This window comes from Mastomys coucha, unplaced genomic scaffold (assembly GCF_008632895.1).
Source record: "Mastomys coucha isolate ucsf_1 unplaced genomic scaffold, UCSF_Mcou_1 pScaffold14, whole genome shotgun sequence".
Lineage (NCBI taxonomy): Eukaryota > Metazoa > Chordata > Mammalia > Rodentia > Muridae > Mastomys > Mastomys coucha.
The window spans coordinates 80,357,741-80,380,448 of NW_022196896.1; the positions used below are offsets into that span (position 1 = coordinate 80,357,741).

Here is a 22,708-nt window from a genome sequence, read left to right on the forward strand (position 1 = left end):
TGTTCCCTTTCACATCTCTTTCCATTTGTTTTGCTATCATGCATAAAACTTCTGCATTTGTCTCGGACCATCCACTGCCTCTCTAGGAAAGAAGCTACAGCATCAAACAGAAAGATGAAGGAGTTGAGATTTAATTAAATAACCTACATGTAATTACAAAGAGTAGTTTTCTCATTTCATTCTCAAAATACGATGAAAACCTAAAATAAAAGAGCAACAGGCATAAAATTATTTATAAAAGATTAATTTCTCCTATACACAAGCTTCGAATTGACAGAAAACTTACAATAAATTCTCTTCTACTAAAACAACATATAGGATATATCGCCAGGCATATTAAACATGTTAAAATATATTTTGGATTTTGAAATGTCTCTATATCTACACGAGTACCTAACGACCCTCCAGACACTAGAGATAAAGTAAAAACAAACAGGTAAAACCTCTTCAAAGACCCCAGTATAATTCTAACCAACCTAGGGCAGTCAAAAATATACAAGAAATTTACGTAGATGAGTAACAGTCTGTGTCAGCCGAATGAAAAGCCATGCCTACAACCTCCCCTTCGCTTCAAAGTAATTCTATCTCCTCTCTGTATTTTTGAAAAAAAAAAAGATATAAATAAACATAAGATGATTTTCAATTTTCTCTTGAACATAAATCGAAAACAACTCCACCTCCACCCAGGATGGTGGATCACAAGACAGCAAGCTTAGTTGTGGTTACAGTCGTGAACTGGAGACAATCAATCTGGTATTTGAGATCTGAATGAAAATTGTTGTTCTAATCTGGGCAAGGCATACTCTTCCAACGGAGACTGCAGAACTGTAAGCAGAGGTGGTTTAGAGCATAACGTAGAGGGTTACTGAAATCTCTCTCACCCCAACACTGAAGACTCTGACTGTAATGCAGATCTGAAGCATACTGCAGGGGTGAGAAAGATCATCAATTTCACTAGGTCTTCTGAAAAACCACCATCAAACTTCCTCAAGAAAACTAGCATTTTTAAAAACACAGTTGCCCCAGGTGCCGAATTTGTTACATCAAAACCTTCTCTGGATGGAAAAAGAAAAACGAATGTGTCAGGCACGGTTGGATACAGCAGTGGTCTGAAATTTTACACACTAGTAAGGATTGCTGGAGGTTGGTTCTAATTCTTTGATTCAATCGGGAATCTGTGTGCCCAAACGCTTGCTCCTTGTCCCCAACTTGTTTTTGATTAATCAATAAAGATGCCAGCAGTCAATGGCTGGGCAAAAGGAGATGTGCGGGCAGGACCCTTAGAGTTGCATGGGCTAGGATGCAGAGGGGAGGAGAAGAGAAATCACCATGTACTGGTTGGATACAGACAGATGTAGGAGCTGCAGAAGATAAGGCCAACCAGCCATGTGGGATTTCGGGGAAGGGGCCACTAGGTAACAGGCAGAGGATCAGAAGTGCCTAGCCATTGAGCTAGATGGCATAATAAAAATAAGCTTGTGTGTGTGTGTGTGTGTGTGTGTGTGTGTGTGTGTGTGTGTGTGTTCATTCATGCATCCAAAGATTCCCTCCCTGGGCAGGTGGCTGGAAGCATGATCTGCCAGAAGCATAAAGCGGGGTAACTAAAAACTCACACTATAAGGGTAGCCTTAGAGCTACTCATATGGACATTTTGGATGTTAGAACAATCTTCTGAGAAAAATAGACTGGTAAGAAAGGACAACGGTATATTATAAGACAAAACAGTCACAGAAATGGGGAGGGGAGTAGAGGGAGGGAGGAGAAGGCTAATTAAGAAGAGCTCAGCAGTAGTAATAAAAAACTGCATGGTACTGGCATAAGAATAGACAGGTTTGATCAATGGGATAGAATTGAAGACCCAGAAATAAACACACGCACTGATGGACAGTTGATATTGACAAAGAAGACAAAACCATACAATGGCAAAATGAAAGCATCTTCAACAAATGATGCAGGTCTAACTGGATGTCTGCCTGTAGAAGAATGCAAACATCCATATTTATTACCCTGCACATAACTCAAGTCCAAGTAGATCAAAGACATCAACATAAAACCAGATACACTAAATCTAATAGAAGAGAAAGTGGTGAATAGCTTTGAACTCATTGGCACAGGAGGCAACTTCCTGAACAGCATACTAATGGCTCTAAGACCCACACTTGATAAATGGGACTTTGTGAAACTGAAAAGCTTTTGCAAGGCTAAGGACACTGTCAATAGGACAACATGACAACCTACAGAATGAGAAAAAATCCTCACCAACTTTACATTTGACAGAGGGCTAATACCCAAAATATATAAAGAACTCAAGAAAGACATCAACAAACCAAATAAACCAATTAAAAAATATGAGAAAATCAAAAAGAAGATCTCATGACAAGACTACAAGCTCTGGGCTTGGAGACATCTGTGCATTAAAGAGGACTGGAGACGGGGATGGGGGGTTGAGAAACAGTTCAGTGATTAAGGACCTGGGTTTGATTCCCAGTACCAACATGACAACTCACAACTGTCTGAAACTCCAGTTCCAGGTGGTCTAACTCTTCACGAACCAGGCATGCACATGTTGCACATACACACATGTAGGCAAAACAACCATCCATATACATAAAATCATAATAAATCAATTCAGTTGTCGTCATCATCATCCTCATCCTCATCCTCATCCTCATCAAGGCTGACTGCTGGAGAGCACTGCTTGCTGTTCAGAATGGGGATTCTGGAAGGATGGAACAGAATGTGTGCCCCCTCCTCCTTCACTCCTAGCGCCACCTGTGTGGAGGAGATGCTTCATTGCTATTTGCTGTACAGAACATCATTCATAACTGAGGGAAGTACATGAAGAAAATGAAATGCTTCACTAGATCCACGCTGGGGAACAGAGCCAAGTCCTAACCACTGCCAGCCAGAACATACACAATTCCAGACATTCAGGACAGAGGCAAAAACTGCCAAGCAACTTCCTATACAAAATGTGCATCTTAAACTAGTCCATCAAATGATTACTTTGACAAGGAAGCATATTACTGACAGATCAGTGCGAAGATACATCTGGACTCTTTTCATTAAACACATCCCAGGAATTTGAGTCATAGCTGAGAATGTCAGCTAATGGGAAGCGGGCGAGCAATGGCTTGTAAGAATCCGTTTCAAGCACAGATTCAACATGGATGTGTTGAGCAGTGTCATGGCTTGAATATGCTTGGCCCAGGAAGTGGCACTATTAGGAGGTGTGGCCTTGTTGGAGTAGGTGTGGCCCTGTTGGAGTAGGTGTGTCACTGTGGGTGTGGGCTTTAAGACCCTCATACTGGAAGCCAATCTTCTAGCAGCCTTCAGATGAAGATGTAGAACTCTCAGCTCCTCCTGCACCATGCCTGCCTAAACACTGCCTTAATGATAATGGACTAAACCTCTGAACCTGTAAGCCAGCCCTAATTAAATGTTGTCCTTATAAGAGTTGCCTTGTTCATGGTGTCTGTACACAGCAGTAAAACACTAACTAAGACAAGCAGTTTCTGCTCAATTTTTCAAGATACCAAGTTTCAAATGAAGGCTTGAAATGCCCTGCAAGACACGGCTATACACTCTTTCCCAGTTATGTCTCTGGCCTCCTTATGTCCTCTAAGGAGGCCACAACATTGCCTTGGGATGCTTGTTTTGGTAGTTTTGCATGTGTAGAAAGCCCCTCATTCCCATATACTTCTACTCCTCTCAGAGTCACTGCTTATGAAGCACCCCCTCAGTGAGACACACTGACTACCTTACTCAGAATGACAGCTGCCCCTCCAGCATTCTTGGGTCATCTTGCCATGCTCAATTTGGTTCCCATAATTCTGTCACCTTCTAACATGCTATCTAACCTAGCTAAACATGTAAGATATTGTCTATCTTTTCTATAGAATGTACTCCAAGAGTTCAAAGATTCCTCTGTCCCATCCACTGAAGAATCCTAAGTGCTTCAAATTGTGCCTGCTCACGTTACTCTGTCTTGACTGAGTATCTTAGTATTCTCTCTTGATTACTATATGATAGTAACTAAATGTTAGTATTATATTGTTTGAAGTATACAGATGAGAAACAGCATTCTCACCGAGGAATCCACAAGGTGCCTTTTCTCTGTGTATGAGCCAGTAGGTTTTATTAGGGTTGCTTATGGGAATATAGCTGAGGGGTTATTTGCAGGAGCACAACACCTAACAGTGGCTATAAGCTACCCACCTTGTGCAGAGCAGAGACAAACAAGAACAATACTGTAAATCTTATGGTAGGCTTTATTAGACAATTAGATGAGATCACTCTAAACTCTCGATATTTAGAACCATGATTTCCATTTAACAATCTCAATGCAAGCATGTTGAGCTGATATTAAGCTTTGCAGCTAACACAAGGAGATCACATGACAAGTTTTGAGCAAAGGCCATTAAAACATCTTCAATGTGGTTTTGCTGTTGTTGTCATCCTGGTCATTATTTAGTTTATATTTTTGCAGCACTGGGGATCTAGCCAAAGCTTTGATACACTAGCCAAGGACTCTACTATGGAACAACAACCCTAGTCCAATAAGTTCCTTTCTGGCAAAGACTTTCAGAATATTTCTAACAGAAGATTTACAAGTTTTTCCAACAGAATCCTTTCTTGTGCAGGATTTGTAAGAGTTGAGTATTTAGTAGTATTCAGTGGTAGGACTAACGACTTTGCCATGCTAGGCCCAGGCTTCCCCTGAGCTCTAGCTCCCCACTTCTCTTGTTGCTTTTTATTTGTGACATAAGAGGGTATCACTGGGTTGCCCAGGGTAAGCATAAATTCACACTTCAGCCCAGGCCACCTTGAATTTGTGACCCTTTTCCTTCATCTCGAAAGCTGAGGTTATAGGTCTGTGACACTGGACCTAGGAAAACGCAAGCTCTTTGATAATTTTTCAAGTGAAAAATGAACTGATGGTTTGTGTATGCCAACCAAGAAACCTGCATGTGATCTGATTATTGTAAAAATTTATAAGGAATAACACTACGAAAGTATAGTGAGTCATTTGCGATAGGTTATTTCTAATGGCATTTAGTGACTTGGTAGACATTTTGGCACAAGAGCTAACAAAAGGAATACCCTTACAGAGTATTCTAAGATGATGATGATGATGATGATGATGATGATGATGATGATTAAATACCTCAATCCTAATCTATGTCCCAAGCCTGATAGGGAAGAACAAAACTTCCTGAGGCTACATAATTTCTACCATAAAGATTGGAGTAAATGATCTTTTCCTAGCAACCTACAGATTCAGTGGACTCTCCATAAAAATTCCAGTCTCATACTTCCCAGAACTAGAAAAATCAATCCAGACATTCATAGGGAGGCACAAAAGACCACAAGCAGCCAAGGCAATCCTAAGAAGAAACAGCAGTGCTGGAAATATCATAATACTTGACTTCAAATTGTGATAGAATTATAGTAACAAAACCAGCATGCTACTCACACAAAATCAGACAAGCAAACCAAAGAGTCGATGACCTAGAAATGAAGCAATGCAGGAACAGCTACAGCTACTTGGTTTCTGAGGAAAATATCCAAAACATAGATGATAAAAAGAGCCTCCTCAACAAGCAGAGCTGCTAAAACTGCATGTCTACATCTGAAATAATGTAAGCAGAACCACATCTCTCTCTATGAAGAACAGCCAATTCAAAATGGATCAAAACCCTTAATAGAAGATGGGGAACTCAGAAACTCCTAAAGAAAAACGCAGAGAAATGCTTCAGGACATAATTCCAGGCCAAGGCTTCCAGGAAAGGACTCCAACAGGTCAGGGAATAATAAGAATTGTCAAATGGGATAACACTAAATAAAAGAGCTTTTGTACAGCCAAGGAGATAATCAGCAGAGCAATGAGAAAAACTATAGGATGGGGGACTTAGACAGAATTACTTGCCCAGAATATATAAAGGGCTCAAATTAAATATAAAAATTTATCCAATGAAAAAGTAAGAAAAATTACAAGTACTATATGATCCAGCTATACCACTCCTGAGTATGCTTTCATTCTTAGTGCTGCACTACTCACAGCACAGCTAAGGTGCCCATCACTGAATGAATGGGTTAAAAATGTAGTACATACATCATAAGGTCTTATTCAGCTATGAAGAAAAATGAACTTGTGCAATTTTCAGGGAAATAGAATTAGAAAAGTAAATTCAGACTCAAAAGGACAAATATGATGTTTTTCTCATGTGTATATGTGTGTGTGTGTGTGTGTGTGTGTGTGTGTGTGTGTGTGAGAGGGGGGGGAGGACAAAGAGGAGGAGAGAGCCTGAAGGCAGAGGAAGATAGGCAGATAGAGGGTAATATGAGTGAAAGCAAAAGGTAAATGTACATTTTCTCTTGTGCAGGATCTGATGTTTGGGTGTGGATGTGAAATGTCCTCTAGAGGCTCATGTACCTGAATGGCTGGTCCCAGTAGGTGGTGCTGTTTGGGGAGTGTGTGGAACCTTCAGAAAGCAGAGCTGGAAAGTTGGTCACTTGGAGCCAGGGCCTGAGAGTTATAACACATCCCATTTCCAGCCAATCTCTCCTCACTTCCTGGTCAGTATCATGCAACAAGTAACTGACACACACACACATACGCACACACACACACACACACACACACACACACACACACACACACACACGCACTACAGACATCAGGCTTCCCACCACCATTCCTTCTCTGCCATACCATAAACCACCACAATGATGAAAAAGGTGCTCATTCATTAGACTTAATCAATATATATAATAAAAAAAGATTAACTAAAATATTATGGATGTTTTAGTTGAGGTTTCTATTGCTGTGTCAAAACACCATGACCAACAAGTTGGGGAGGAAAGGGTTTATTGGGCTTACACTTCTATATTGGTGCTCATCAGAAGGAAGTCAACTTGGACAGGAACTCAATCAGGGCAGGATCCTGGAGGCAGAAGTTGATGCAGAGGTTCATAGTGGGGTGCCGCTCACTGTCTTATTCCATATGTCTTGCTAAGACTGCTTTCTTATAGAACCCAGGACCACCAGCCCAGGGATGGCATCACCCACAATGGGCTGGGCCTTCCTACATCAATCACTAATTAAGAAAATGTCTTAGAGCTGGATCTTACAGAGGCATTTTCTCAATTGAGGCTCCTTCCTCTCTGATGACTCTAGCTTGTGTCATGTTGACATAAATCCAGCCAGCACAATAGGTCAGTTAAATATAGACGGAGCTGACCCTGCTTAGTGAACACACACACACACACACACACACACACACACACACACACACACAGATACCCAGACACACACACACACACACTCGAGAAACATAAAAGCAGGAGGAAAAAAACCATTTAAAAGGAGGAAGCAGAGAAGCAGGAGGTGGAAAAGTCAAGGGCAGATAGTTCAGAGAATGGATGGACAAAGTAATGACACATGACTGTATGTGGGACCGTGAAAAGCAGCCTGTGTTTTGGTTGAGCAAGTCTTAGCTTCTGGAGACTCAGGGAAAGATTTCACAAGGGATGGAAAATGTGGAGACACGTCCCCAGACACGGATAGCTTGATTCCATGAGCACTCTGACTTCACTAGCCTGTGCTATCAATTGTGTAGACAATGCCCCAAGTTCCCAGCTTTCTGGCTAGACTCTACCCCCAGTCATCTGACCACAGCCAGGTATGCCCCGCCCCACAGACAGACAGCCCAGCCCACCATATAAGGGGCAGTTTTGTACCCTCTCCTCTCCTCTCCTCTCCTCTCCTCTTCTCCCCTCCCCTTCCCTCTCCTCTCCTATCCTCTTTTCTCCTCTCCTTTCTTCCCCTCTCCTCTCCTTTTCTCTTCCTCTTCTTCTCTCTCTTTCCTCTTACCCTCTTCTTATCTTTACTTTCTCCTCCTCCCTTCCCCCTCTCCATGTCAGCCACATGAGATGGCTGGCCACTACTTTTCTATATCTTCTCTTTATCTTCTATAATAAAACATCTTAGAACCATGCATTGCCTCCTTTCTTTTCTTTTCTTTTCTTTCTTTTTTTTTCTCAAGACAGGGTTTTCCTGTATATCCCTGGCTGTCCTGGAACTCACTCTGTAGACCAGGCTGGCCTCAAACTCAGAAATCCACCTGCCTCTGCCTCCCAAGTGCTGGGATTAAAGACGTGTGCCACCACTGCTGGCTCCTTTCAACTAGACACACTGCCTAGACATGCTGCAGTGTGAGCCTGGCACTTGCAGCCAGGAGACCAGACTGTGCCTGAGGCACCCAAATCACCAGGAAGCCACTTCATGCCCCTGCCTGCTCTCTCCCTTCAGCCTCAGGGTATACTGAGCTGCTCTGGGGCCCCCAATTCATTCTCAGCTCCTCCGCAGTGTCCAGCGTTGCCTGTGAGTCCCAAGAAGCGAGAACCTGCCAAGGACTCTGGCAGCTGTCTCCCTCTGCTCCTTGCCTGGACTGGAATCCCCACCCAGCAGGACAGAGATTCGCAGACAGACACTCGAGTCTGCGCTCCAGACTACCAGACCTCTAGCAGGACTTGAGCCATCCTTCCCAATCCCTTTAGCTCTGCCACCACCCAGTGGCACCCATGTTGCCCAGCGCAGCAGAGTGCCCTGCCTGGTTCACCATCTGTGGTGCAGCAGTGGAGTGTGCCACAACTGTATACAACTCACAATCAATTATTTTGTATATTAAGGAAAACCACTTACAAATATATAAAAAATATCATTTTCTACAGGCTTTAATTTGGGGAAACAAGGTAGTAGGTCAAAGTTAAGCAGTTTAAGCCACAAAAGACCAAAAGAAAGTAACAATTATAGACAGGATAGAGAAAATCACAGTGTTAAAACACAGATCATCAAATATTCTTTGAGTGTCCACTATGGACTGGGCAGTGTTCCACGTGGTAAAGACTCAGATGGGACGAAAGGAGTGGAGATTTTGTTCTGATGGGGTGAGTGTCCACAGTCAGATACGTAACTACATAATGTCAAGCCCTGTCCCAGCATTTTAAACTCTATTAGTTCATTAAAACCACCAACAGATCTCTGAAATGATATCAGAGAGGTTTAGAAATATGTTCAAGATGAGGAGGACCTCCAGTACCTACATAGTAATTCTAGAACCTTGCTCCAAGACCATGTTCCTATGTACTCCATGTCAGTGTCTGCCCATACCCCAGCAATCACCCACACTGAGCTTGCTGGAAAGTCACTGACTGGAAGTTGAAGGAGGGAAGTAAAGTGATATGCATTAAAATATAAAGCTGTCTGCTGTGTGCCCAGCAGCCAGTGGAAGGAATGAGGACAGTCCCTGGGGCTTACGAACAAGCAAACACTAGTTCCACAGTCAAGATCTGAATATGGTGCATCTCCTGTTACCTGCCCTCCTGTGCAGACAGAGCTGTGTGACACATGTAAATATCCAGTCTAGAGTGAAAGGCCATGGACCAAGCTCTGACTCCAGTTCAGCAACCATGAAAGGTAGCTCACCCACCTCTCACCTCTCCACATCAAACCATCACCATGTAATTTCATTATTTAGGTCTACTCTATGCCTTTCTCTTTAGCCAAACAATTCCTCAAAACCCAGCTTTCTACTTGTTCAGTCAGAACAGAAGGCTCCTATTTCCCATCACTTAGCAGAAACCTCAATGCAACACATTTACATCCCTAGCACTGGGTCCACATGGACCTTCTATGTGTCAAGAGAAGTGTGCTTGTCTTCAGGTGCAGAGCTTATCCTGCAGATGCAATTGGGTACCACACCTCTGGATGCTGACAGTCTAGGCAGCAGTTTGACTACAGGAGCTAGAAGTTTCAGCTTTATTTCTCCATTCTATGGCATGGGTTCTGTTTCCTTGGAGTATAAAATATTAATGGTACCAGGCTTAGAAGGGCTGCAGTGAGGATATGAGTAGACAGTGCAAGTCTGGAAACCACAGGAGTGAAATACGTACATTTGTAGAACTTTTCATTTTCATCTATGCCAACCTTCTTTCAAAGGGAGCTGATTTTCATATGCAATAGCACATTTCTTCAACCTCTTTCCCCATGTTTTCACATTTTAGTTTTTTATTTTGATTTGTGGTGTGTGTGTGTGTGTGTGTGTGTGTTTGTGTGTTCTCGTATGTTTGGATATATGCATCTGGAAGCCACAGGACAATGTCAGGTGTCATTCCCCAGGATCACTGAGATAAGGTCTCTCATTGGCTGGAGCTCACCATTCAGGCTAGCCTAGCTGTGTAGTGAGACCCAGGGATTGTCCTGGTCTGTTGATTCAGCACTGGAGTCAGAAGCACACATTGCCACACTCACCAATTGGCTAGAATGGCTGAGCTGTGAGCTCCAGGAATCCTCTTGTCTCTGCCTGCCCAGCACTGCGGTTACAGTCATGTGCTGCTGCTCCCAACATCTTACACAGGTTCTGGGGATCTGAACTCAGGTCCTCATGCTTGCATGCCAAGCACTTTACTGACTGAGTTTCTCCCCAGCCCCAGACTCTACTTTCTTAACCAACACTTGCCACAAGGCTGCACATACAACACAGGTGCTTGTATGCAAGAATACTGTACAGTAAGTAAGTAGAAACTGCCCCAAAGCACACAGCTCTGTAAACCTGCCTGGTTCTGGAACGGAAGTCACTCCATGCCTAATGAATGCATCTTAGTCTAGTTCTATTAGAACCACACAGAAGTGCCCTCTTCTCTCTACACAGGGAACTCAGATCAAATCTTCAGCAGCATGTGTATAAAAAGTCACCAGGACTGACAGTAATGGGTTTTGATTACACATCCTCCTTCCTTTACTGTAATTATTTAAAACAACAACAACAACAACAAACCTTCCCAAAGCTGGCAGCATAAGTCAGTTGAAGAGTTCTTGCCTAACACATAAGCCCAAGGACTGATCTCAGGAACCTCATAAATCAGGCACAGAGTCACCTATCTGTAAGCCCAGCACTCAGAAGGTAGAGGCAGGCGGATACTAAGTTCAAAGTCATCCCTGGCTATAGGAACTTCAAGGCCAACTGGAATACAGAAAATCCTGTCTATCTCTCTATCTCTCTGTGTCTCTGTGCCCCTAGCGCCTTGTGTCGCCCATAGATAACCCTCTTTTGTTTTTAATTTTAATACCATCGTTACATCCACGGTCTCTGGGACACGTCTCCACAAGCTCGTCCATAGACCATTTCCTTTGAAGAGAAATGTGCTTTAGCACCTCATTCTCTGAAAGAAGAGCTTCAAATTTTATTTAAAAAAATAAATATAAAAATAACTTTCTCTGGGGGCAGATAATCTAACCCGCTTTAGACTTGGAGTCTGAGCACTTTCAAAAGTATCCGTGGAGAGAGAAGCCGTACTTACCACACACAGTGAAGCAATCCACTCAAACCAGGGGGCTCCAGAAATTCAACAAGGGGACTTCCTGTTTCCTACAGACATTTCCTGTCTTAATCCCTGCACTGGTCTCTAGCATCACGTTGTCAAGTACTAAATGTGACAAACATAGCACACAGCTCGCTAGTCACCACCGGTAACCAATGGAGGGGACTACACTAAAGAACTAACTTCTCAGAGAGAGGCAGAGAGAACACGAACCAACACTTGGAGCAGGAAATCAGGTAGGCGTACAGACTTTTCCTGTACCTTACCTTTAAGGATCCCCAAGAGTTTCTCTGCGTCTTTGCTGGGAAGAATCCATCAGCTCAATTCCCGATCAGGAAGCAGCAAGAAGGGCTATGTCACATTCTGCTTGAAAGCATGCACCTGGCCTAGTGCCTTGGCAGCTTTATCACAGCAGCCAGAACTGAGGCCGCAGTGGCCCTGGAGTCCTCAGGTGTTCCTGGGAGCCTGCCAAGTCCACTCTGCCAATGCGCTGCCTCCCCCTGCTCCTCGGATGGTCTAGAAATGAAATACTAGGTAGAACTAGAGGTGACCTATACAGACCAGTCCTGTCCAGCTGAGAACGACACTGAGCCGCCCTGGCCACACATCGTCTTGTTACTGCCCAGGCATCCTAAGTGAAAAAACACATCACATTATGTCCCTTCTGCTGAGGCAGATGTGGCCACTCCCTGGAAAGGGTACAGGATGTAATCGCCCCATCCTCCCCTCGGCTTCCTTCCTTTGCTTTTCCATGGGAGAATTCCAAGGAACGAGTTATGTACACACACACACACACACACACACACACACACACACACACACAGTCTGATAAACTCTGAATAGAGAAGCTGCTATCTGGAATCTGTATTACCCCACTCCCATTTAGCAGCTACCGCCTTTCATGAGGCTAGTGAATGAACTGGGAGCAGTCACATCAATCCAGTGAGGAATCTGTAGACTTATCACCTCAAATTATTCAAAAGAACTAAAGCCTTTGCAAACAATATACAGCTTTAATGAAAATATCCAAACACTCATCAATTTAGAACTTATCTTCTGACCTTACTTTTAATGCATGAACGGCCACAATTATCAATATAGCTAGTACCCAGACTTATATGTAATTTAAGTAGATAGATAATAAAATGATTCCTTATAACTCTCTAGACATTCTTCTTGTTATTTTACCTCTCCTTTCTTCTGTATTAGTCTCCTTTCCCCCCCCCCCCCAGCTAAAGGCCCCATTTCCCCCATCAAATCACTTCCACACTACTATTGTCGCTATCACCCCCCCCATGACCTCATTCTGCTTCCCTGGTTTCCATAGTTACTCCAAGTTGTATACTCACATCTGAAAATTTGGAGCTCTCTGGATCAGGGCTACCTCTCTCAATATGATGTCTTCTAGGTCCATCTATTTTCCTGAAATTTTCATTATTTCATTTTTCCTTATAGCTAAATATTATCCCAAAGCATATATGCTCCACATTTTCATTAACTATTCATCAGTTGTAGGACCTTCAGTTTATTTCCATTTCCAATCTTTGGTGAATAGAGCAGCTGTGAACATGCCTGAGCAAGTGTCTGTGGAGTAGGATGTCCAGTCCGATGGGGGTCTCTCTTCTCTCTCTCTCTCTCTCTCTCTCTCATATGTGTGTTTGTATGTGTGTGTGTTTGTATGATGAGAGGCGTGGTATAGATGGGGGTCTCTCTTCTCCCTCCTTCTCTCTCTCTCTCTCTCTCATAATGTGTGTTTGTATGTGTGTGTGTATGTGTGTGTGTATTTGTATGTGTGTGTGTGTTTGTATGTGTGTGTGTTTGTATGTGTGTATGTTTTTGTGTGTGTGTGTGTTTGTATATGTGTGTGTGTCCATTTCCTTCTGGGCTGACGATGCTCCAACTCAAGAGCCATAGACTATTTAACAACAACAACAACAACAACAACAATAAATTAAACAACCAACCAATCAAACAACAAAACAGAAAAAAGGTATGAGAAACCCATTTTGAGTTGTTGGTCAGGATTGAGACTGCCCAAACAGTACAGGCTGTTTCTGTTCTCCAGAGTTGCCTCCCAGTAAACACCACGAACGTCAGACACAGAGCCTGGAGAGCCTGGATGGATCTGACCTGAAATCCTCCCCCCTGAAGACCAGCTTTTGTGATACCGGAAGGCAGCCTGAAAGCAGCCAGGAAAGGGAAGCAACCAAGCGTCCTACCTAGCGATGATCCCTATGAACTAAAGCAAGGATCAGCACGGCACAATAGTCCAAAGGTTGCCACCACAGCGCACACACCTTGGCAGTGACCAGGAGCTTTCTAACTGGAAGTAAGGGACACTCAACAAGAAGAGCATCAACCTAGCCAACTACCCAAAGCTAGCCTTGGATAAAGGAGGAGAACCCACTTTACTAACCAAAATAATTCCTAACTCTACATACTTATCCTTCTACCCACAGATAAGTATAGATCTCACCCTTCATCAAAGAGACATTTCCTGGTAGCAGTCAGCTATCACAGAAAACTACAACTGATTAAAATGCAGAGAGGAAGTGACCATATGTTGTCCCCCCAGCCCTAACTGATCTGCAGCCCTACTCCCCCACCTAAGCCTCAGGAATCATCTCAGAAGGGGCAGAAAGGAGCTAGAAGATTACCAAGTGTGCTGTCAGAGTTCATCTCCTGGAAATATCAGAAGCTACACATAAGAAGTCTCACCAGCATGGCTGCCTCCCTCCACAGTATCTGAAGGATGATGATACTGGTGGACATGCTAATGGGGGTGAGCTAAAGCTCATGGGACTTCAATGTTAGACAAAATACTACAAACAATTAAGGAATGCTGAGAGCAGGGGAAATGGTTGTCCCCAGAGCACACTAGCTGGTTACCCAGAACCAAATGGCCAGTCCTGAAAAATGTATATATGTAACATATACAGACTGACCAGACTACAGCTTTGTTTTTAGAAATACACACATATACACACACACATGAGAGAGAGAGAGAGAGAGAGAGAGAGAGAGAGAGAGAGAGAGAGAGAGAAAGAGGGAGAGAGGGAGAGAGAAAGGGAGAGAGAGAGGGAAAGAGAGAGGGAGAGAGGGAGAGAGGGGGAAGGGAGAGAGAGAGGGAGGGAGAGAGAAATAAAGAAGTGGAGACTGAATTTAAGAGAGTTCATGGGAAAGGTTGGATGGAGGATAGGTGCAAAATTTCAAAAATAAAATATATAACTTGCACCCTTGCCTCTTTTTTTTTTTTAAAGACTTATGTATATGAATATACTGTCAATGTCTTTAGACATGGGAGAGGAAGGAGATCCCATTATAGATGGCTGTGAGCCACCTGTGACTGCGGGGAATTGAACTCAGGAATTCTGGAAAAGTAGCAGGGCTCTTAACTACTGAGCTATCTCTTCATCCCCCTAGTCTTATAAAAGAGTTTGAGGGGGAATACCCAATTCAGACTCATTAGTATTTCAAGGAGAAAAGAGCTCTGCGAAGCTATTAGCCCATCTGTCTCACACTCTGCAGTTACTAACTGCTTGCCGAATGCAATCTAAGATTCCAAAACCTTTCCAATACATGCAGATAAATGAGGTGAAGTGTCCTAGTGTTATGTTGAGTTTCCTGTGTGTACTGGCTGGTTTTGTGTGTCAACTTGACACAGGCTGGAGTTATCACAGAAGGGAGCTTCAGTTGGGGAAGTGCCTCCATGAGATCCAGCTGTGGGGCATTTTCTCAATTGCCCCTTGTGGGTGGTGCCATCCCTGGGCTGGAGGTCTTGGGCTCTGTAAGAGAGCAGGTTGAGAAAGCCAGGGGAAGCAAGCCAGTAAGGAACATCCCTCCATGGCCTCTGCATCAGCTCCTGCTTCCTGACCTGCTTGAGTTCCAGTCCTGACTTCCTTTGGTGATGAACAGCCATGTGGAGGTAAGCCAAATAAACCCTTTCCTCCCCAACTTGCTTCTTGGTCATGATGTTGTGCAGGAATAGAAACCCTGACTAAGACACTGTGGAAGGAGGTAGATGGGGTGTCAGCTCCCCCTTATAGCTGACGACTGCATACTGCATTTTCTTCTGTGTTGTTCCTTTGATCACAAGAGCACCCAGTTCCTGGATGCTCTGACAAGCCACTGAGCTATGCTGGGTCTGAGGCTGGAAAATCCACCAGCCATAGTTGACAAACCCAGAGCTGTCTTGGGACCCAGAGCAGTCTTGGGACAAAAATCACCACGCTTTTCCTAAGTGTCTCGGGAAACAGTAGCAAATATAGATAGAGTGCCTACTATGCGCCAGGAACATAAAGACTTTGCTTTTAAAATGGTCTCTGGCACACAATTGTATTCCCGGCAGTAAAGAGGCTGAGATGCAGGCAGCTCAAGTTTGAGGCCAGCCAGAGCTAGGCACCCAGACTATCTGTAAGAACCAAAACAAACAGACAGACAGACACACACACACAAAAAGCAATATTCTACTGAGCACTACCGCAGTGCTCTAAAGATGAAGTCGGTAGGAAGGTTAGATCCTTGAACAGGGGAAGAGACTGCAGACGAAGGCTCACGTTGAAGATTCACATGATTTGAACCCAGATCTAAACAATACTCAAAGCCAGGGGCTCATACATTATTCTGCCTTTATCAAGTAATACTCCTGAAAATTGCAGCATCCTAACTAACCTACCAGCGGGTTCATGATGGCCTGGGTCACCATTAGGTCAGTAAATCGGCCCAGGAAATACTAATTCATTCCCCTTATTAGCATTAAAGGTGGCTGTAGCCAGTTAACAACAGACTTAATAACAGAGTGTCTCTGATCTTATTCTCAGTGAAAACTAGTCCAAAACCTTGAGTTCTCGGCTGTTGCCTAGAGATAGTGCAGCAGATTGCCCTGGGTTACTAGAAGGGTCACAGTACAGGATTAGGTCTCCAGGCCTGATCGTTATACACACATATGACACCTCAGCTGACTCCCAGATTCTGGTCCATCCACTGTCTTAACAGCCTCCACAAGCTATTTTCCTATATAAAGGATCCTACTTGACCCTCGCACAAGCTACTTTTGCAATCGATTTAAAATCTACTATATGCGCAATACTGCACATAGAGCAGGAACTAAATTCCCAATTAACAAGAAGAGCTTTAAAGTATGGGATATGGGAAGACATTAAGCGCTGGAGCGTAGGAATCACACCAACACATGGACACAGTTGTTTCACAAACAGGGGACTTTTAAAACACAGGTAATTTAGACATGACACCTCCTCCACCACAGTCAACAAATGTACTGAGAACATGCAGCCTGGATCAGGCCCCAGAACCTTCCTATCCTATGTCCTTCTCCAGCTTTCCAGCTTACAGTTGTTTATGAGGAAAGTCAGCGAAATAAATAACAGCATTAAAATGGAGGAGGCACATTCACATATCACACTGTGTTTTCATTACTACGACAAAATGACTTTGTGTGGTACTACAGCCTGGGCAGATACTGCGGTCTAAACAAAAGGGACAGTAAATATGCAATTATATATATATAATATGAGGGTACATTCTCTACAGGGAAAAAGAGAAAGCCTGAAGTGTGAGCCGCTGCATAGAAGACCCGATCTGTGGACTCACAGGAAGGTCACAGAGCTGAGCCCGGGATGATGCTGCTGACAAGCAGCTGGTCTGGAGGAGAGGAAAGGGAGGTGACTCCTCCATGGAAGGGCAGAGCAGAGGCCCAAGGGCAAAAAGCAGTGCTGCGCTTTTCAGGATTGCCAAGGATCAGAATGACCAGAGCACAGAAGTGGAGGTGGGTAGAGGAGGGGTGTGGAGGGTGAGGGGGCTAGGGGTTGAGGCACGGGAAGGGGGGGGTTGGGGTGGGGAGGGCAGGCTCTAGGAGTCCGAAGTATCTACACAGGGAAAGAAGTTGAAGGCTAAGGACAAAACAATGGAAACCGGCCCTTCCCCTCCCCCCCAGCTCCACCAGATCACTTCCTGAAACCTCAATTGATTATTTTTAGAGTCCCTGGCATTCAAATCTATCGATTCCAAGGGAATGCCTGAGGGAAGCACTATGGTTTGAGGCTGTTGAATGGATTAATCTTAGAAAGTTAAAGATACCGTTTAACTAAGGCAGCTTATTCCCCAAAGCTGGAAGAGCGCTTATTGGCAGCAAAGCAGGGAAACCAGAGATACAATCTTCAGGTCACAATACAACCTGACGACCGAGTCCAGCTGTGTCTCCATGGCTGGCTACCTCTACGCTGCCACCCAACACAGACCGACACCAGGTGTGCACATCAGAAAGGGGCCACCCTTTTCCAGAAAGGCCTTTAGGAATCCTGCTTGTGTTTCTGAGCCCCACATGCCTATCTATAGTCTGACCTCACCAGGACCTACTACTTCAGCTTACAGGCCTGCCTCTGTTGCAGTTTTGATTGGGAGCTTTTCCCTCTGCCCTTGGGCTTGGGAAGCAAGCAGACAAATACTCATGGCATACTCACTGTTTTCAGATTCCCAGATCTCCCAAAGGAAACACATTTCTACATGAATCAGAAAGTTGTTCTTAATGTACAGAAAAGTCAGATCCCTGATTTTTTTTTTTTAAGTAGGACTTCAAACCTAACCCCAAGTTGGTATACATATATGAAATACATTTTTAAAATTTAGCTTAGGAAGTGGCAAACAACCAAATTCAATAGCAAGATTAGTAAATATTGACAGCCCTCTTCTAACTCTTAAAGTAGCTTTCCAGGCAGTCTCTCAGTCTCCCATCTGAGAGACAAAAAGATACAGATGGCCTGTGCCAGGATTTTGGCTAGCTTGACTTTCATCTAGGTTGCATGCATGTAACCAACAGCTGGGGTGAGGGCACAACTTGCAAAAGCCATGTCTTGATCAGACAACAGTACTTTACAACACTCCTCTCACCCTTCAGCTCTTAAATTCCTCTGCCTTCTCTTCCTTGATGTGCTGAGACTTGGTGGTGGTGGTGGTGTGAGTGTGTATGTGTGTATGCATGTATACATATATGGTGTACGTGTTTATGTGTATGCACATGCATGTGTGTGTATGTATGAATGTATGTACATGTATGTGTGTATCTATGCATATGTATATGGTATGTGTGTGTTTATGTGTGTATATGTTCTGTGGAGGTTAATACATATGTCTGACTTAGGACTGAGCACTCAATCTCTTTATTATCAGCACTCTGGCCAGTTGCAAATTTCTTCACTGACTCTGTCAACTTTGGGGTAGAAGTAAGAAAAAGCCTCCAACCTCGATTAAGGAAGTTATGCTGGGTTTTTTATTAGATATTTTCTTTATTTACATTTCAAATGTTATCCCCTTTCTTGGTTTCCCCTCCCCAAAGCCCCTATCTCATTCCCTCTGCCCCTGCTCACCAACCCACCCACTCCTGCTTCCCTGTCCTGGCATGCCCCTACACTGGGGCATAGAGCCTTCTCAGGACCAAGGGCCTCTCCTCCCACTGATGTTCAACAAGACCATCCTCTGCTACACATGCAGCTGGAGCCGTGGGTCAGAGTTATGCTGGTTTTTATTCCAAATATAATATTATTCTAAGTAAGGATAGATATTGACATAGATTTTAGGCATGTAAAAATCTGCAATTAAGGGGCTGGAGAGATGGTTCAGCGGTTTAAGAGCACTGACTGCTCTTCCAGAGGTCCTGAGTTCAATCCCCAGCAACCACATGGTGGCTCGCAATCATCTGTAATAGGATCTGATGCCCTCTTCTGGTGTGTCTGAAGACAGCAACAGTGTGTTCATATAAATAAATAAATCTTTTTTTTAAAAAAAAAATCTGCAATTAAAATGAAACCAGTGAATAACAGTGTAAAACATTTTACTTGATTATATTCCCTTGATCTGTGAAACGGAAACACTGCCTTTTTCCAGTGATGCTTTAGATGATTTCCAATGATGACTGAGACAGCAGTTAGCTCAGGAATGCATCCAAGAGATGTCCTACCGAAAGCACGCATCAGGAAACTCCAACATATTTGCATTAGTGAGCATTTTCAGAATTGGTATTAGAATTTAATATGGTATAATATGGGTCAAAGCCAAACATGCCATGCGGATTTTTACTCCCGGAGAGAACAGCTTTCAAATTTGACTGCACGTGGGTTAGGATCACCTGGGACTCTTGTTTAAAATTCAGATTTCCAGAAGAAAATCACGGAAATTTTGACACAGTTGGTAAAGGGTATTATGAGTCTGTGTTTCAATAACAAATCCATCCAATTCTGATATAAGCTGTCCTTGAGCCATAGTTTGAAAGATTGATTGACATTCTCAATAGTGTCAAAAGTTAGGTGCAGACATAGTCATTATAACTCCTGCTTCTGGTCAGTAGCTGGCACAGAGGTCCCTGCAGTTTCTACTTTTGCTATAAAAATGTTGCCAAGAATAACGTTTTTCACGTCCAAGTTAAACATAGTGTTTATAAAAGGTGTAAGAGGGGGACCCTGGGTGTATGTGTCTGTCTACACAATGGATAATGTCACAATAATAACTACCACATCCTAGTTGCCAGTACCTTTAACAAGGAAGGCTGAAAGATATTTCCCCCAGTACTATTGTACCTCTTATTGGAAAAAGAATAAAGCCAATCTTTACACATCCAAATGTGTTCTTATAAGCTATAAATGAACATACCAAATTTGTCCATTACATTTCCTTAATGTTTGTGTAATTCAACGTGAGACACTTTCTCCCTTAATTCTCTAACTAAGAGCTCTCTGACAGCTTGTGAGGATAGTTCTGGTTACCTTTCTGAATTAGACACCGTAGACAAATGAATAACTTTCTGAAGTTTTGGTCCTCTTGCCTGCAGAGGTGAGAGAGCAATGATATAAAGTTAGTTCCATTCTGAAGGATTGTGAAATACTATGAAGTGAGCAGCAAGGAGCCAGGCGCAGCTCAGCATCACCTGTATTAGTCTCCCTGTTGTGGCCAGTAGGAAAGACTAAACCACTGATGTAAAATCTGAAGAAGCTTGCAGAATGTTCTCATTACAACAACTACACCAAGCAGACCAGCGGCAGCTCACCCAGAATGCAGCTTGGTCAGAGGGAGTGAGCTCTGGACTGACCCAAACTCTCATGTGAATAGATTCTGCTCAAATTTTCATTAAAACTGAAGCAATATCTTCAGAAGAGAAAACTTGCCTATTTTTAATTAACTAAAGTAATTGTGCTAATTTCTTCAGATTATTGTACACACTCGTTTCGTCATAATTTTGGGAAAGGTTAAATATAGCAAATAAAACTGAAATCGTAGGACATCTTTGTAAGAGTAGATGGCATCCATCCAAGACGCCTTTCCTGGAACAAACTGTAACAACTTGGTTCCCTTCCGCCCTTCCCTAACAAGCTATATTTAAGAGTGGATTTTCATTAAAAAATACCTCACTACGATTTGTGATTTTACCTTCTAGCCTGCTCCAGAGTTCCTATATAAACATCTCAATAAAATGTTTTGAAAAAAAAAAAGCAAGTTTTCTACTTTAAAACCTTTCTTCATTAAAAAAAGACAATACAAGAAGACAAAAAACAGAAGTGGCAGGAACATAATGACTGTCAAACATGAAAAAAATTGTTGTGATTTAATGAACAAAGTCAGATGCACAGAAATGCTAAAACTACTCTTAAGACACTTCCTTTTATGGCTTTTCACATTGGCCCCTAAGACTCTGCAACTCGTTAAAACACATGAAATATCTTTAACATATGAACTTAGAACAACTTAAAACACATACCGCCACTCACCGAGCATGGCAACTTCACTTAGTCATCCCGCAGAATTTAAACTCTGAAGGGAATAACTGGTCAGCTTGAAAATATTACATGCAAAAATGGATGAGAAACTTACAGTGTGCACTTTAACCTAAATCAGCCTTGGAGAGCCAAGAGCCTGAGGAAGGGCTCAGTGAAGGCACTGGTGTCAAGCCAGATGACCGGAGTTTAATCACCAGGACCTACATGGCTTAAAGAGAGAAATGACTCCAGAAAGGTCTCCTCTGACAGACACAAGCATAGTAATACATGTGTACCCATATCCCCATGCTCATACAGAAGAAATAAATGTAACCTTCCAAAATTAAAAACATCAAAGAATAGGACAGGCAGGCATCGAGCACTTATCTTTTGCTGGGATGCAGATGTATACCACACAGCAGCACCATGGAGGCTCGGCCTCACCCTAGTTAAGACCTTTATGGTCATCTCCAATTTACAGGAAATGTGGAAGCCAGTGGAAGAGGATGAAAGACACTACCAGGAACTAAAACCTAAGCCTAGAAAGCAGTGCCTCAGAGGACAAGTCAAGGAGTTTTCGTGTCACCAAGACAATGGATGGTCAAGAAGGCAATAAATGAGGCGCAGATACCATAGCCATGTAATCCCTTTTGTTTTTACAGTCCCAGATTAGGCAAATTTGGCCTACAGTTTTAGAAGTCAACTCTTTTTTTTTTTTTTTAAGATTTATTTATTTTATGTACATGAGTTCACACTATAGCTGCATAAATAGTTGTGAGCCTTCATCTGGTTGATGGGAATTGACTTTAGGACCTCTGCTCACTCCAGTTGGCCAGCTAGCTCCAGCCCAAAGATTTACTTACATAAATAAGTATACTGTAGCTGTCTTCAGACGCACCAGAAGAGGGCGTCAGATCTCATTACAGGTGGTTGTGAGCCACCATGGGGTCAGTGGGATTTGAACTCAGGACCTTTGGAAGAGCTTGGTGCCCTTATCTGCTAAGCTGTCTCATCAGCCTTAGAAGAAGTCAACTTCTATTAATTGTAAATAGAAGGGGGAGGATTTTGGGGTACTGAGAAAGTCCTAAGTCTTAATCTGATGGCCATTGGACAGTCTGTGTGTCTGTTAAAATTCACAGCCCCGCACACTTCAGATGAAAACATCCCGGGGTCTTCTGTGTTATTCCTCAGAAGAAACAATGAAAGCCTCACTAAGATCTGTATGGTGCTGGAAGCTAGGACAACAGCTCCTTCTGATGAGAGGGTGCACTGAAAGAACAGGAGACAAGCTTCTGGGGTACTGGAAAAACTGTTTTCTGATCCGGGTGCTACTACCACAGGCACACTCATTGAACTCTGAAAATGTGATGATTGTACCTCTCTATATGTGGTATGTTGTTCCCTAAGAATGAAAAGCAGAATGCAAGAGAGAGACGTGAAGCCTAACACTGAAATCTTTTTCTTTTTTTTAGTGTTATACTTCATTTAACAGCCTTCTTTTTCTTTTTTTTTCTTTTTTCTTTTTTTTTTGATATTTTCTTTATTTACATGTAAATTTCTCC

The 22,708-nt window shown here is 43.1% G+C and overlaps 1 protein-coding gene across 7 annotated transcripts in view; it reads right to left on the bottom strand.

The window, feature by feature from the left end:
• Hecw2 (HECT, C2 and WW domain containing E3 ubiquitin protein ligase 2) overlaps positions 1-22,708 on the bottom strand; it is a 382,291-nt gene that overhangs the window by 158,474 nt on the left and 201,109 nt on the right. Inside the window, exon 1 of one of the 7 annotated variants that reach the window (XM_031367490.1) lies at positions 11,652-12,031. The exons of the other annotated variants lie outside the window; for them this stretch is intronic. The gene's annotated coding sequence lies outside the window, so the exon portion shown is untranslated. Of the gene's footprint in view, positions 1-11,651; positions 12,032-22,708 lie in introns of those variants that run through there. 7 annotated transcript variants of the gene reach the window in all.